Source organism: Lycorma delicatula, chromosome 2 (assembly GCF_047948215.1).
Source record: "Lycorma delicatula isolate Av1 chromosome 2, ASM4794821v1, whole genome shotgun sequence".
NCBI lineage: Eukaryota > Metazoa > Arthropoda > Insecta > Hemiptera > Fulgoridae > Lycorma > Lycorma delicatula.
Window position 1 is genome coordinate 12644978 of NC_134456.1, and position 15295 is coordinate 12660272.

At 32.5% G+C, this 15295-nt stretch overlaps 1 protein-coding gene across 1 annotated transcript in view; it reads right to left on the reverse strand.

The window, feature by feature from the left end:
* The window catches only part of LOC142320468 (proton-coupled amino acid transporter-like protein pathetic), a 68867-nt gene extending 54280 nt beyond the window's left edge, over window positions 1-14587 (reverse strand). Inside the window, exon 1 of the mRNA XM_075358280.1 lies at window positions 14487-14587. The gene's annotated coding sequence lies outside the window, so the exon portion shown is untranslated. The remainder of the gene's footprint in view (window positions 1-14486) is intronic.
* Window positions 14588-15295: the final 708 nt, after the last annotated feature.

Below are 15295 nucleotides of genomic sequence, written 5' to 3' on the forward strand. Positions count from 1 at the left end.
TGGCAGGTTAGGTTGGAGAGGCTTGCGCCACTTATCAAGTAGTACCAATCGCCCACGGCTACCAACACAACTTTCAAAATTTCCCGTTTCTTTGAATCATTCTGTATATATTTTTCAGAATATAAAAAAAAACTTCGATCGCGAGTTACAGTTAGTGAAAATTTCGCTCGGATTTCAGCTACTTCGGTGAAATGAGGTCGTACTGAAATTTCTAGGAAGTTAATTAAGAAGAAGAATTAATAATTTCTTATTCTCTTTGACTTCAGAAATCGAATGAAATAGGTCCCAGAACTGTATTTCCGGTGGTCTTTGAGAAATTTGGGATGAACCAATAAATTGGGGTAAAAACCCTGTTTTTTATGTTTGACGTATAATAAATATCTAATGTACATAGGTTACATCATGTGTAAGACGGTTTCATATTATATTAGTTCAATGAAATGTAAAATAAACGTGAATCTAACCTTCAGTTATTATTATTTTTTTTATAGCAAAAGCTCAATGTAAAATTAATTTCATCATCAATAGAGCATAAAATCATAATTTTACGATAACATCACTTTGTGTAATAATGTAAAAAAATCTAACGGTTTATTAAATTTTAGATTTGAAACCGTATTTGTTTGTAGTATCTTCTATAGTAAATAAATGATTTCATATTTATCCTAAAAAATAGTAACTTAAAAGCTTTTATTAAAATACGCACGCGCACATACAAACGCACACATATATACAAAGTGCATTAAAAATTCTTTTAACCACGCTCCTGTTAGCAGAGAGTTTTTTTAAGGGAGTTCTCAGTTCCTTAGTCTCACCGAATAACAATTGAATACTAAAGAAATAAACAAACTGAGGTTCCTGATTTACTCGTATTACGCTCAACTTACTGATACTTACAAACACCGGGTGATGTGACAGCGGGCAGACATGAGGTAAATAAAAATATGGTTGCAAATTTTTGTCGATAACTAAATAAGATTAAGAATTTCAAAATTCTGTTGACGAATATATTATAAGAAAACAAATGAAATAATTTTACAGGTGTTTAACGATAGTAAAACTGACGTAATGATAATAGAGAACAAATTCGATCAGATTGAAGAGAAGAATGATAAATCTAAAGACGAGATAAAATTTCAAATAAATTTAAAAAAATTGACGTTTAAACACATTAATTGTATTATATACATAATGCAAACTAAAAGAAAAACTGAAAGTTTTAATATTAATCCTTTTTTAAAGAAACCTGAAGAAAACCCCAAGAAATTTTTTTCGTTTTGATTATTGATTATTTGAATATAGTTCTCTGTAAAAACAAAATATCCATACCTAATTAAAAATCTTTTCTCATTCTTCTCGTCTAATTTCGACATATTTAGACCAACAGTTAGCAATTTTGCGATAAAAAGATATTAATTGAGGAGTGGATATTTTTAATAGACAATTAACACTTTATATGCTATTTCTTCTTTAATTTTTGTTATGGGCTGTTGCTATAAGAAAATAATTTTCTAATTACAGTGATTACGTGTAGCCCAAACTAGTACAAACGTTTTAAGAGATTTTTCTTTACTAACATCATTTCATCTGCAATGAATAATTTTTGTTTATAATATCTATAAATATCTGTTACTTATGTAAATGAACTTATCAGATTTCGTTTGTTTAATTTAAAGAAAAATAACCATTCCTAATTCCTAATTTAAAAATAATTCATAATTTTTAATTTAATTTAATTTAATTAAAAAAAAGTTATTTTACAAATTAATCATGTCATCGACTGATTTGAAAAACAACGTTCTAGTTGAAAAAATACAACAAGAAAGGCCCTAAAAGTGCTTAATAAAGCGTAGTTTTAATTTTTTACTCGTTTTACGTGGTTTTTTTAAATTCAAATTATTTATACAAGTAAAAAATAGTTAAAAAGGATATTTAACTTTTGTTTGGTTCAGTTTTTTTTTAAGAAAAATTTGAATAATTAGATAACATTTCTTAGGTTAGAAAGTGATTTGAAAAATAAGACCATCCTCAATTTTTTACCGTTATTATAAATAAGATTTATTAAACGTCAAACTCAACTGAAGTAATAAAACGCGTCTAGTATAATTTAATTATTGTTTTAAGCTTGTTTTATGATTATACGTAATTTATTGCTATCATAAAAGGATTTTGTTTCTCTAAAAACATTTTCTGAATTGAAAAGATAAGATTAGTCATAGAGCTAGGAATAATTTTTCCGTGGAATATTTCTTGTAGCTGGTTGTTAATGTACTATCTAATTTTATTTTGAAATTAATATATAATAACTTAAATATTTTTTTTTTATTATAATTACTTAATTTTTATTTAAATCTACCGTAAAAAATAATTTTGTTGGTAATGTTGGTAAATTACGACTCCGAACCCCAGTAAAATTATCATTAAAATGTAAAAAAAAAAAAAATATTTTTTATTTGCTGGAAATCCTGTCTTATTAACTAATTTTTATCACAAACGATTAACTCGTATCTCCTTTTGTAAAATTACAATCTGAGGATACAGAAGCATATAACAACGGGTTTGTTTTGATTGTATATTATTATTTACTTCCTTATTAACGCTCACAGTTAAAGATTGTCGTCCAGTTATATTTTTTTTTTTTTGGATAGACTTTGTAGCATATGAAAACTGCAAGTATGACTGGGGTTCGAACCAGAACCTTCTGGCTGCCTTAACAGTGATTCAGGAAAACGATGAAATTTTGAAGAAATTTGTGTTTGTATTCCTGGGTGAGTGGCAGCATTGAATAACTTATAGAAGTCAACTTACGCCACCTTACCGTTTAAATATCATGGATTCTTGGAGAGGTGGGCAAACGTGCTTTAGCCATCAAAGCTTTTTATAAAAATGACAGTGTGGACGCTGCGCGTAGAGAATTTCGCGATCGCTATCGTGTAACGTCAGCATAGGCTATTAAGACGTGAATACGTAATTTTGAGAAAACAGGAACAACAATGAAAAATAAACCTCTCCCTTTTCTTTTTCTGTTTAGCTCCCGGAACTACCAAAAGGTATTACTTCAGAGGATGAATGAGGATGGTATCTATGATTGTAAATGAAGCGTAGTCTTGTAGATACTTAGGTCGACCGTTCATGAGATGTGTGGTTAATTGAAACCCAACCACCAAAGAAAACCCATCGGGTTGGTCTAGTGGTGAACGCGTCTTCCCAAATATGCTTTCCCAATTCGATTTGGAAGTCGAGAGTACTAGCGTTCAAATCCTAGTAAACCAGTTATTTTTACACGGATTTGAATACTAGATCGTGGATACCGGTGTTCTTTGGTGGTTGGGTTTCAATTACTCATAAACTCATAAATAAGTAGAATAATAAAACATTTATTGAGATAATGTGCTGTAACCGTTAAAATATATTATAGTCCTTAAATTAGAGATTGATAAAAAAACTCCTTTTATTTTATTTATTTTTATGCTTTATGATTTCGCCATTAAACCTGAAAATATGAAAATGGAATTTTGTAACGTATGAAAAATGCCATAACCTGACCGGGATTCGATTCCGGTCATTCAGATAAAAGGCAGAGACGCTACCACTTATAATCTCTGAAATTAAAGTTCGCTAGATCTATACAGTAACGAACGTAATTTGTGTATTATGTGGGGCTTACGTAACGTATTTTTTATTATCGCTTCATATAATTGATAATCCGACACTACTACAACAAAATTGAAAAAGAAAGAAAAAAAAAGAAATATTGTATACTTAGTGGTGACTTTACCGGTTGTAAAATTCTATACTTGAGCATCAATTGCATGAAATATTTAGGTTTAATTCTTAACTTAAGTGGCTAAAAATAAATTTTTACGGGGAACCTATCACAATTATCTCATTTTTTCTGCGAATATTTCGGTTGATGTTAGTGATTAAAAAAAAATCTTTTTGTGTACGTACTATTAGAAAATTTTGGGAAGCAGAAAACTTGTGCAGAGAAATGATTTGATTTGGAGCCACAGAAGCAATATTTTAAAAGGTAAATAAAAATTCTATTTAAATAACAGTTGGTACCTCGTATTATACAAATCTAAATGGATGTGTAAATTTCCTCTGTAAAATGGAATGGTTTTATTGATAAAATTATAATCAGTAATAAATAAATACTAATTTTAAAAAACTAATTAAATACATATACGTCCAGAGACCTGGGACGTACATCGAGTTATTGTGCGTACTTCAAAAAACCAAACGGTACTTCAGATTAAAGAATATCAAAATTATTCTCAAATTCAATACTAACGGTTTCAGTCAATATTTTTCAACTTCTTTTTTGTTCAATGGTATCGCACATACTTAGTATATACAAAGTGATGTCACGAAATTTTTAATTTGGGTCTCAAAATGGTAAACTGTTTTAAATGGTTAAATTTACTCACTGAATATTTTAATGCTTGGAGGTCAAAATTAAAATTGGTCAATTCGCTTCTTATGAAATGTGAATAAATCTTTTTGTTAATAGGGTTGAGCGAACGCAGGCGACGAGTTATTCCCTCTATCCATTCTACAGAGTCATTCACGAGAACCGGATGTTTTGAGATGGAGCCGTGGACGCTAGACCAACGCCTGTACGCGCATGACAGTTTTGTGCGAAATGACGAATCCGTAACTGCGGTTCAGCGAGATTTCTGCCGTCAGTTTAATATCCATCGTAATGCAAGCGTCCCTTCTCGTAACACAATATTGCGACGGGTAAACAACCTTCGAACAAGCGGTTCAATATTGAAGAAAAAACCACCGGGTCCCCGACGAACCGCTAGCACTCCGGAGAACATCGAACGAGTAAGGGAAGCAATTGTCAGAAGCCCACGCCTCTCTATTCAGAGGCATTCAGCAGCGCTTCAAATGAGCACAAGTACGGTAAGACGAATTCTGCATACAGACCTGTATTTCCATCCTTACAAGATAGCCGTCGTGAAGCAGTTAAATGAGCAAGATTTCACGCAGCGATTACAATTTTGTCGACAAATGCTTACCGTTTTTGAAGAAAACGAAAATTTGTTATTGTTAATGAGTGACGAAGCCCGTTTTCATCTGAATGGCTTCGTCAACAAACAGAATTGCCGGTATCGGGCAGAAAGAAACCCGCATCGACTTCACGAGAGACCACTTCATATCCCAAAGGTGACTGCTGTGCAATAGGAAAAGTCGGTGTTATTGGACCGTATTTTTTTGAAGAAAATGACGCTATCGTAACTGTAACAGCCGATCGTTACATTGCGATGTTGAATATGTTTTTCATCCCTGATTTACGAAACCGGGGAATCGATTTTCAAAACGTGTTATTCCAGTAGGATGGAGCTACACAGCGAGGGCAACGATGGCTGTTCTCCGTAACTTGTTTCCGGGACGGATCGTTTTCAGATTCGGCGACATTCCTTGGCCTCTCGGTCCCCCGACTTGAGTAGTTGTGATTTTTTTCTGCGGGGGTTTCTGAAATCGCGTGTGTACGGCAATAAACCGCGTACATTGGAGGAACTAAAGATCGCAATTCGTCTTCACGTCACCCAGATTGATGTAGACATGCTGCAAAGAATTGAGGCCAATTACCGTGAAAGGCTACAACAATGTATTGTCCAAAATGGACATCACTTGCCGAACATAATTTTTCGTTCACGAGTAAGTAACAAATGCTTTGATTTAACAAGTGTTTCAGTACCAATAAAACTTTTTTAAAGTAAATATTCAATTTTTTATGACTATTTTAAAAACATCCGGTTCCTGTGAATGACCCTGTATAATATAAAATGTAGTAAAACTGACTTCAGTTGTTTTGTTAAACTGACAATAAATCCCAGCTCTCCTAAAAAAAAATTAAAAAATGTAATTAATAAAATTATAATAAAAACAGTCTGAAGGAAATACAGGTATTTCCACTTAACTTTCTCTTAAAAATAATTTCTACATAACCTTTTTCGTTTATATATTATTAACTTTTATTATTTATCTTTCATTTTTGTTTTTGTAGTGGTTAGAAAGTAATTTATTACCACTTTTTGTTTATTCATATTCTTGTTTCTTTATTATAACAAAATATTTCCTTAATCCATTTTCCAATTAAATATTTTATTTTCTAATTCTTTCGCTTGTCTCCCCTTGCTTTATATTCTAACGACCTCTTCTTGCTTCCTTCTATTTTTATTGTGTTTGTGTTATTAGTATTATTAGATTTCTGTGGAGATATTATGTAATTATTTAAATAGCTGAAAACTGTTAGTTAATTTCAAAGGTGAGGGTAATTTTTTACATACCTGATGGATCGGTACTAGGTTCGCAAACTGTTCTCATCTATCCTTTTGCAAAACTCTTATTTTGTATAATAAAAGAAACGCGGATTTGGTAAAAACATATTAATAATCTTACCGATAACTTTACCGTGGAAGTTCGCTAAATTAAAAAATTCCTTTCGGCACTCTGAAGGCGGAGGTAGATTTTACAGGGACAAAATAGGGGTAGGCGAACTCGGATTGTACGAGCTCGTATTTAACATTACTTTCCGTGTTTTACGGACACTACGTTTTCTCATTAGACTACAAACTATTGCTAAATTTATCAAGACTTCCTTGATAACCGATGAACAGCGTAATAATCAAACTGAATAGGAATAAACAATAACCCACCGGGTCGGTCTAGTGGTGAACGCGTCTTCCCAAATCACCTGATTTGGAAGTCGAGAGTTCCAGCGTTCAAGTCCTAGTAAAGCCAGCTATTTTTACACGGACTTGAATACTAGATCGTGGATACCGGTGTTCTTTGGTGGTTGGGTTTCAATTAACCACACATCTCAGGTACGGTCGAACTGAGAATGTACAAGACTACACTTCATTCACACTCATACATATCATCCTCATTCATTCTCTGAAGTATTATTTAAAACGGTAGTTACCGGAGGCTAAACAGGAAAAAGAAAGAAAGCAATAAACAATACAGTAGTTCCCTTGTTATCCGTCCCCAGTTTAATCGACTCTCCAGCTTGACCGCCGAACCCCCTAGAATTACGTTCAACCGACTCTTCGGGTAAAATGACCCTCTAATTTTTTTTTAAATAATTAATTTCTCAGCTTATTTTTTATAATTTCGTCTATGTGATTTAACGTAATTATGCCCTAATACTGTACTGTCCTGTATTAATTATGTGCAATAGTAATTAAATGCAAAGGAAAGAATTTTATGAAATGTAAAATACAGGCGAAACGAGCCTTTAGTCAGAAATATAATTTGTTTATATCAAAACCTAATTAAAATATCAGGAAAAGATTTTTCAAAGTATATTTTTGGAGCGTAGCTTTATAAAAGTTTGGAAGTGAAACTTGGACGATCGGAGTAGCTGAGAAGAAAAGATTAGAAGCTTTTGAAATGGGGTGCTAATGGAGAATGTTAAAATTCAGATGGATAAAGTGACAAATGAAGAGGTGTTGCGGCAAATCGATGAAGAAAGAAGCATTTGGAAAAATATAGTTGAAAGAAGAGACAGACTTATAGGCCACATACTAAGGCATCCTGGAATAGTAGCTTTAATATTGGAAGGACAGGTTGAAAGAAAAACTTGTGCAGGCAGGAAACGTTTGGAATATGTAAAACAAATCTTTAGGGATGTAGGGGGTATATCGAAATGTAACGACTAGCACTAGATAGGGAATCTTGGAGAGTAGCATCAAACCAGTCAAATGACTGAATACAAAAAAAACCTACCGTACACACGTAGATTTTATACGCTACTGTATGATATCATATCTGACCGGTACATTCCTCAGATAGCCTAAACATAAACAACAATTTACTCTGTTATTTCTCGCATTAGTTCACAACATGGATGCATTAAGCGGTTTTATTAAAAAACTTTTTCAGTATAATGAGGTCATGATTGAGTTATAATTTCAAAGTGAAGATTAATAAAATCACATCGGTTGTGTTTTGAATGGTGTGATATAAAGTAATCGTATTTCTTTTTTTTTAGTTTTGTCTGTTTAAACCGTTTAAGTAATAGACAAAGCTAAGATATAACAAAATTAAAACAAGTAAAAATAGATTAAAACATAAATGTAATTAATATTCTTACATTAAGTCGAACATCAATAAATATAACTGATAAAATGAAGAAATAGCAGCAGCTAAAAGATAATATATAAATATATTATATATATTTATATATATAGATAATATCATATATTAATTTTTTTTTAATTTAAATCAATTTAAAGTTGTATATTTGTAGTTTTGAGAAATTTTTATTAATATTACCTTTCTGAGTATACAATGTAAGTCTATTGAGATTAGTTGTCTGACGGATGTCTGCTCTTAATATATTACTTTAGCTAGTGTTAAAAATTATTTAGCTAGTGTTATTGAAAAATAGTAAAATATAAAAATGCTGATATAATTCAGTATGTAAAATAATATTTAATGTTAATATTAAACTGTAAAATTTGAGCTTAAATTTTATTGCCTCATTACTGAGAACGTACGTACGTGTTTCAAATACACTTGTTATTAAGTTTTATTGCTGTCATTTATTTGAATTGCTGTGCTTTATTGTGACATTGCACTTTATAATTCTGTCATTATCTATTAATTGTTACTTTTTTAAAGAATTTATTGCTTGCAGAAAATTAAATTACGGTAATAATTTTTTTATTGTGTTCGTAATCGATTTAAACCGATTATATTTTTAACTTTTTGATTTATTATTAAAAAGGTTGGTAAAGGATACGTAACTTTTCCGGCTTTTTCACTGACGGATCTTTATTTCATATACAACATTGCGTTTTTAAATACTAATAACTATTTTTTTTTTTTTTTTTTTTTTTTTTTTTTTTTTGAGGTTTTTAGGGGCATCGACTACTTTGGTCATTAGCCCCATTCCACTTCAAAAAAAAAAATAATAAATGAAAAATAAAAAAATAAAAAAAGGTTCAATTATTCACATTTCTATGAATCAAAAATTTACGTTCTTCTAACTTCGAATCCAGAATACTACTTTCTAGGCTTACCTTTCGGCTATCCTTTGTTGCACCGTTTCTCCATTCTTCTGACGGCCTCAATCTCTGATGACAGCGTATCTGAGGCCTCAGACATGGCATCGTCTTCCTCTCTTTCGGATGCCAGTGACGTTCTGCGGCTGACGTCAGTTAATGAAAGTTTCGACGGTGCTGTTAGCATCTTTGCTAGGGAATCTAAACTAACAAGCGATGCACTCTCCGCGGCGGATAAGCTGGACTCTATCTCTACTGCAGTACTGGGTCCAGCTGAAATAGATGCTCTCACCGAAGCTGATCTTTGCGCTTTTGGAGGCTCTATTGGTACAGGTTTTGTATTCTCTACGTCTGGTGGTTTCTCAATAATAACTTGCACCTCCATTTCAGTAGATTCAGATTTTCTTGTCACAATTTCTTTAAGCTTGTGACTAGACGACGGAGTGATCCGTTTCTCTTTGCTACATAAGTCAAGATTTTTTATTCTTATTTCAGTTGGTGGCTCAGTAATCGCAGGTTTAGCTAGTGATTTAAACTGCGCTGGTGCGTCTCTGATGACAACGGCGTCAGTCCGGGGATGAGCCTTCTCATCTTAGTTTGTTTTCTCTGATGAGTCGACTCAATCTTTGAATCAATGATTCTTTCAATCATTGTCGCAAGACTTTGTGCCATCGTGTTAAGCAACTGCTCCACATTAATTTTAGATGTGGAAGGGGCAGCCGCTGCTTCTGCGTAAGAAGTCGATGGTCGTGTTGTACGTTGATTAACAATCTTCTTCGCTTCAGGATAACTGACCTTCTGAAGCGTTTTAACTTCCTGAATCGCTGTTTCTAATTTATATGTTGGGCAGTCTCTTGAACGACAATTGTGATGCCCTTTACAGTTAATGCAGGTTGGAGGGTCTTTACATGGGTCCCCCTCATGTGTTTTCTCTCCACACATGCATATTTCCTGCGCTTCACATCTAGCTGCTGTGTGTCCGAATCGTTGACACTTAAAACATCTCATCGGCTGCAGAATAAATGCTCGTACATCAAGCCGATGGATGCCAGCTCGTACCTTTTCAGGCCTATTAAATGTTAAAACATGCAAGGCCGAAGGAACAACTTCACCATTTCTTCGCATGGTTAGTCTGCGACATTGAGTCACTCCCTGACTCGAAATTTCTTGTACAATTTCTTCTTCTGTACAATTATGAAGATCGCGACAAACAACAACTCGTCTGGATGAGTTCAGTGTGCTATGCGGTTGAACAGAAACCGCAAATTCACCGATCTTCTTCAACGCCTGGACTTTCTGGCTTTGCACGTCGTTGATAGTTTCGACGTGCAATTTATTAAAAGTCTTTCGAATTTCTTTAACGGGACCACCAGCACAATTTGTAATTTCTCCTGCGATTAAGAATGGACTAAGTTTTTGGAAGTTTCCATTCTCCTTTGTAATAATTAAAAATCTTGGCTTAGGTACACTATAGCCAAATAAGCTTTTACGTAAGTCTTTACTGATTCTATCAGCATCTTTCTTGATTTTGTCACACTCTTTGCTCTTTTTCCTCTTCGCTTGTGGCGAATCGGAGGATTCTAAACGAGGGTGTTTACGTGCACCCTCTGCCACGTTTGATTGTTCAATATTCATGAACGGTTGATCCCTTCTGTAGCAAGGCTAGCCGCCGGGGTACACCCCCACTCCAGGGCTACTAACCTTAGAGGTCCGATCCGGTACTCCGGTGGAACCGGCATATGTCCTGGCAGAGAGCGGAACACTTTGGTGTTTTCAAATTAAATTTGTTTGTAGATTTGTTATGTATATGTAAATCAAATTTCATTCTAATGTCTTAATATGTATATCTTAAAATTTAAGATATAAATTTTTATTGAAAAAACGCCAAATTTGAACAGGGGAAAGTAAAGCGAGTTAGAACAATTTATCTTTATGAAACATCTTGTTTATTTTGTTGCCTTGACTTAGTCCTTTATGTTTAACTGAGATCTCCTAGAAAACTCCGTGTAACTATTTACGAGTGGGGGAATGATTAACGGAGGGAAAATGAAGCAAGATAGGGGATTTTTTCAAATGAACTTTTTATGTGAATCCAGTCCTTTAAGTTTAGCTAACACCTCCGGTACACTTGTCGAGAAAAAAATGATTATCATGATGCCTCGTTATTCGATAGAATTAAAATTCAAGCTAAAACTGGGATTTATTTTGCCAGATATTTGTACCAAATTTTATCTTTTTTAATCAACCGGTTTTCGAGACGTGATGTGAATACCGTTCAGAAATAATGGTGAATATCCTCCTCCTACCCTTAATAATGATTAAATTTAAAATTAAAATTTTGGAATTTTAAATATATAATAAGTACTTTCATCTAACTAAAACTAAATTTTCTATAAGATTATACAAAAAGTTCAAAATTAAAAACTATTCCTTCTCCCTTTTTTAATTTTCCCAAACCCAAAAATTAATGCAACTAATAATATCTCACATTTAGCAATTTTTTGAGCCATTTTTCAAGAATTTACGTTGTGTCAGTTACAAGATACTAGTCAAAATTCAGGCTAACACACGTATGTACGTCTCCGGAAATTTTGTTTGATTTTTTAAATATTTTTTTAAACTCAGGAATTCGTGAAACTTCAAAATTCGCTAAAAAACCTGACATCAAAATTTTGGACAGATCTTATATACCTTCCTTTAACACTGTATAAGAATAATAGAATTATGCCAGGAAAAAAATTATTAGTACATTATAAATTATTATTATTCCTAACTAGCAGACCCGGAAATGCTTCGCTATTGCTAGATTTGAGTATATATATATATATATATATATATATATATATATATATATATATATATATATATATATATATAGATTAAATGAACACAATTGAAAGTTTGATAAGACATTAACAAAATGAAAATTACGGAACTTCACAAAATTTAACCTTTCCCTTTCCCCTTTTCCCATTTTCATTTTTACAACATTCCCTTTCCATTTCCCCCATTCCTTTCCCCGTTTCCCTTTTTTATCCCCTTCCCTTTCCTTTTATATGTCCATTATTTCTCTTTCCCCCTTCACCTTTTCTTTTGTTTCCTTTCCCTTTCCATTTCCTTTTCCCCGTTTTCCCCTTTTTTCTTTTTTACATTTTCCCCTTCTTCCCTTTTACCTTTTCCGATTTTTCCCGATTTCCCTTTTCCAATTTTCCCTTTCTCACATTTCCCCACGCGTAAATCGGTCCAGTAGTTTTTTAGTCTATAGCGGACACACATATCGGAAACATTGAAATGGAATCTTAAAATCAAATATTTAGTATAGCGTATATTGCTTTTACGTCCAACAGAGAACGCTGTTTTTCAAAAAAAGCATATTTTTACCTGTCACGGGTGTGAAATTTTAGGTATATAAATAGTAGGTGCATAAAACACGCGCATATACAAACGCAACGTTGTGTCAAACTTTCAAAGTAATCGGTGAAGAACTTTCGGAGATTTAAGATTTTGAACAAACGAACATTTACATTTTTATTTATATAGATATGGCGTTCAGTATTATACCACAATATTCCTTAATTTAAATTAATAACTTTTAGTTAGTAAGAAACAAATGGAATACTGATTGGAGGAGTTTAAATACAAAATTAAACTCGGTGAAAACTTCTCCATATAAATGGAAAAGCGACTTTAAGTTGACTCGCCGTGAACAAGTAGCTGTGACCGGACTTAGAATCGGTCACACGCGATTAACAAATTTATATATGTTAACCGGCGAAGTGAGACCAATGTGCGGTGTTTGTAATAAAACACTGACAATCAAGCATCTAATAGAAGAGTGTACCACATATGAGGACCTCAGAAAAAGGTTCCGTCTAAGAAGTGACATTACTGCTGATCTGGATAATGGAAATGAAGAAAAGATAGTTGCATTTTTACGCGCCAGTGGACTTCTTAGAAGTCTGTAAAAGTTGAAAAATTTTTAAAGCTGTGTTAAAGAATCTCTAAGTGGAATTCATTATGTGTATGGGAGTCTCGAAGCGTGGCACGTGTAGTGACGGGAGGTAGCCCTCTTGCCTAGGCCATCCTGGCTCGTCTGCATTCAAGAGCAGTGAGTCGGGGTGTGTCCAATGATGGCATGGGGGACCCTCAAGGGTAAACTGAGGGCGCGAGGCTATGGGTAAGCGCAATGGATGCCTGTAGCCTGTTTATAAGGAGTCAACTGCCACGGCATCCTGGCGCGACTAATATGCTGCTTCACGGCGGTACTTGTCGCCCCGAGGGTGCTTAACAAATTAATAAACGAGACAGGTAGAATAATGATATGGTATGGTATTGTATAAACATTATTTTTTTTAATTTCATGTTCATTGAGATTTTTATCTCAATTTTTAATATCGGGTCCCTTTACACCCCGTAAAAAGATAAACACAAACACAACACTGTGTTTGTCTTTGTTGTTTTTGTCATAATGTATTTTGTGAAGTTTGTGCTTTTAAATAAAATGTAAGGGCCCTTTACACTCTTACATATGACGATCCAGATGGTGATACTAATTTATTTTAAAGAATGTGACGAGGGCTAATGACCCTAGCAGTCGATGCCCGTAAAAACAAGCAAAAAAAAAAAAAGAAAAACTTTTTCCACTTTCAAAATAATAAACTGTTGTATATTTAAAATAATCAGCTTCTAAATATTTTGTTTATTAAAACCATAACTATCTGATTTATTTTCTTTTTAATACAAATATTAAATGAAATTGTGCAAATTATTTTAATTAAAATGACTTAAAAATTGTTCTGTATTTACAAAGATGCTTCACTAGATGTTTAGCTTCATCAACGAGGATTAGGCCTATCTTTAAACTACAGATCCATTTTTCGAATCATCAAATCTAAAAAAAAAAATTGGAAAATTGCTACCAGATTTTGAGAATGATTAATTTTTAAAAGAATGTCTTTTAAAGTAATTCTCCACCTTCCTTGGAATTCAAACGATATTTTGAGTCAATATGTGTGTTTGTGTGTATGTGGAGTGTGCGCGCTTATATGTATGTATTCACATGTTAAGTTAAAGCAGATTCTTTAAAACATAATTTGATTATTATTTGTATTTAAAATAAACGTAAAATAAGTTACGTAAATGAAGAAAATTACTTGGTTTTTGTTTTTGAAAATTTCCTACAAGTATTAAAAATTACACTAAAAATTGGATTCTACAAAAAAAGACAGTTAATATTTCATTAAAATTGTATGAACCGTAATTTTTAACAGATAAAGCTTACTAAAGGGTTATTGAAATAATAATTTGAAATAAAAGATTGCTCTCCAAAAATCGTGAAAAAATCGTGGTTTTGCTTAAAATCTAAACCTACTCGTATGCATTGTAGAAAAAGTAAATGTAAGAAATTAAATGAAAAAAGGGAATTATAATAAACGTATTAAATTACATGTTAACAGTACTTACGAAATATAAAACAATTTTTTAATATAAGAATAGTAAAAAATAGAAATAACTCTTCTTTTTAGGTAATCCTAATAAAGTTAAAATCATCTAAACCATTTACAACTTCAATTCAAACTGTTTGCTAAGAATTAGCACACTCTTCTTTTATAAATTGGGTTGATGAAACTTATCTCAAGCAAGATAAAAGACTTTAAAAATAATCTTTAAAAGATTCACGGGTGGAGATATCTCCCCCTTTGAACAAACTTTTAAGGAAGGGCATAACAATTTAATGTTCTTATGATTGAAAACGTTTACAAAAAGATTTTTACAAAAATTAAAATTCATAACCTATGTATGCTGCTCCTTTCATATCATTCATATTTCATATTCATCACTGACGTGATATGAAAGGGGAATAGTAAAATTAGCTTACAACTTTACGCGTAAACAATAATGAAATCATTTTATGAGAAAAAAAAAATTATAAACATTTTAGTTACATTTAAAGCAACGCATGTAAAAAAAAAAAATTAAGGAGATGGTTGCAATTGCTTTTCATTTAAAAATTTCTCCATACATGGGTGTCTGAAACACAAAAAATTAAATTGTTTTCAAGTGATAAAAGACGATTTCTGTATTTAGTTTTTAGCGCAACCATAGACGAAAAACCCGTTTTACACAGGTAAGACGTGGCGAAAGGAATTAATATTTTCAATGCTTCTGTGACTAAATTTCCGTACTAACTTCGACGATCAAGCCAAAACGGAAGTAAATTGTGGTTGTAACTTTCTATCGGTAGACATTTGGATGAGCTGGTTATGAATTTC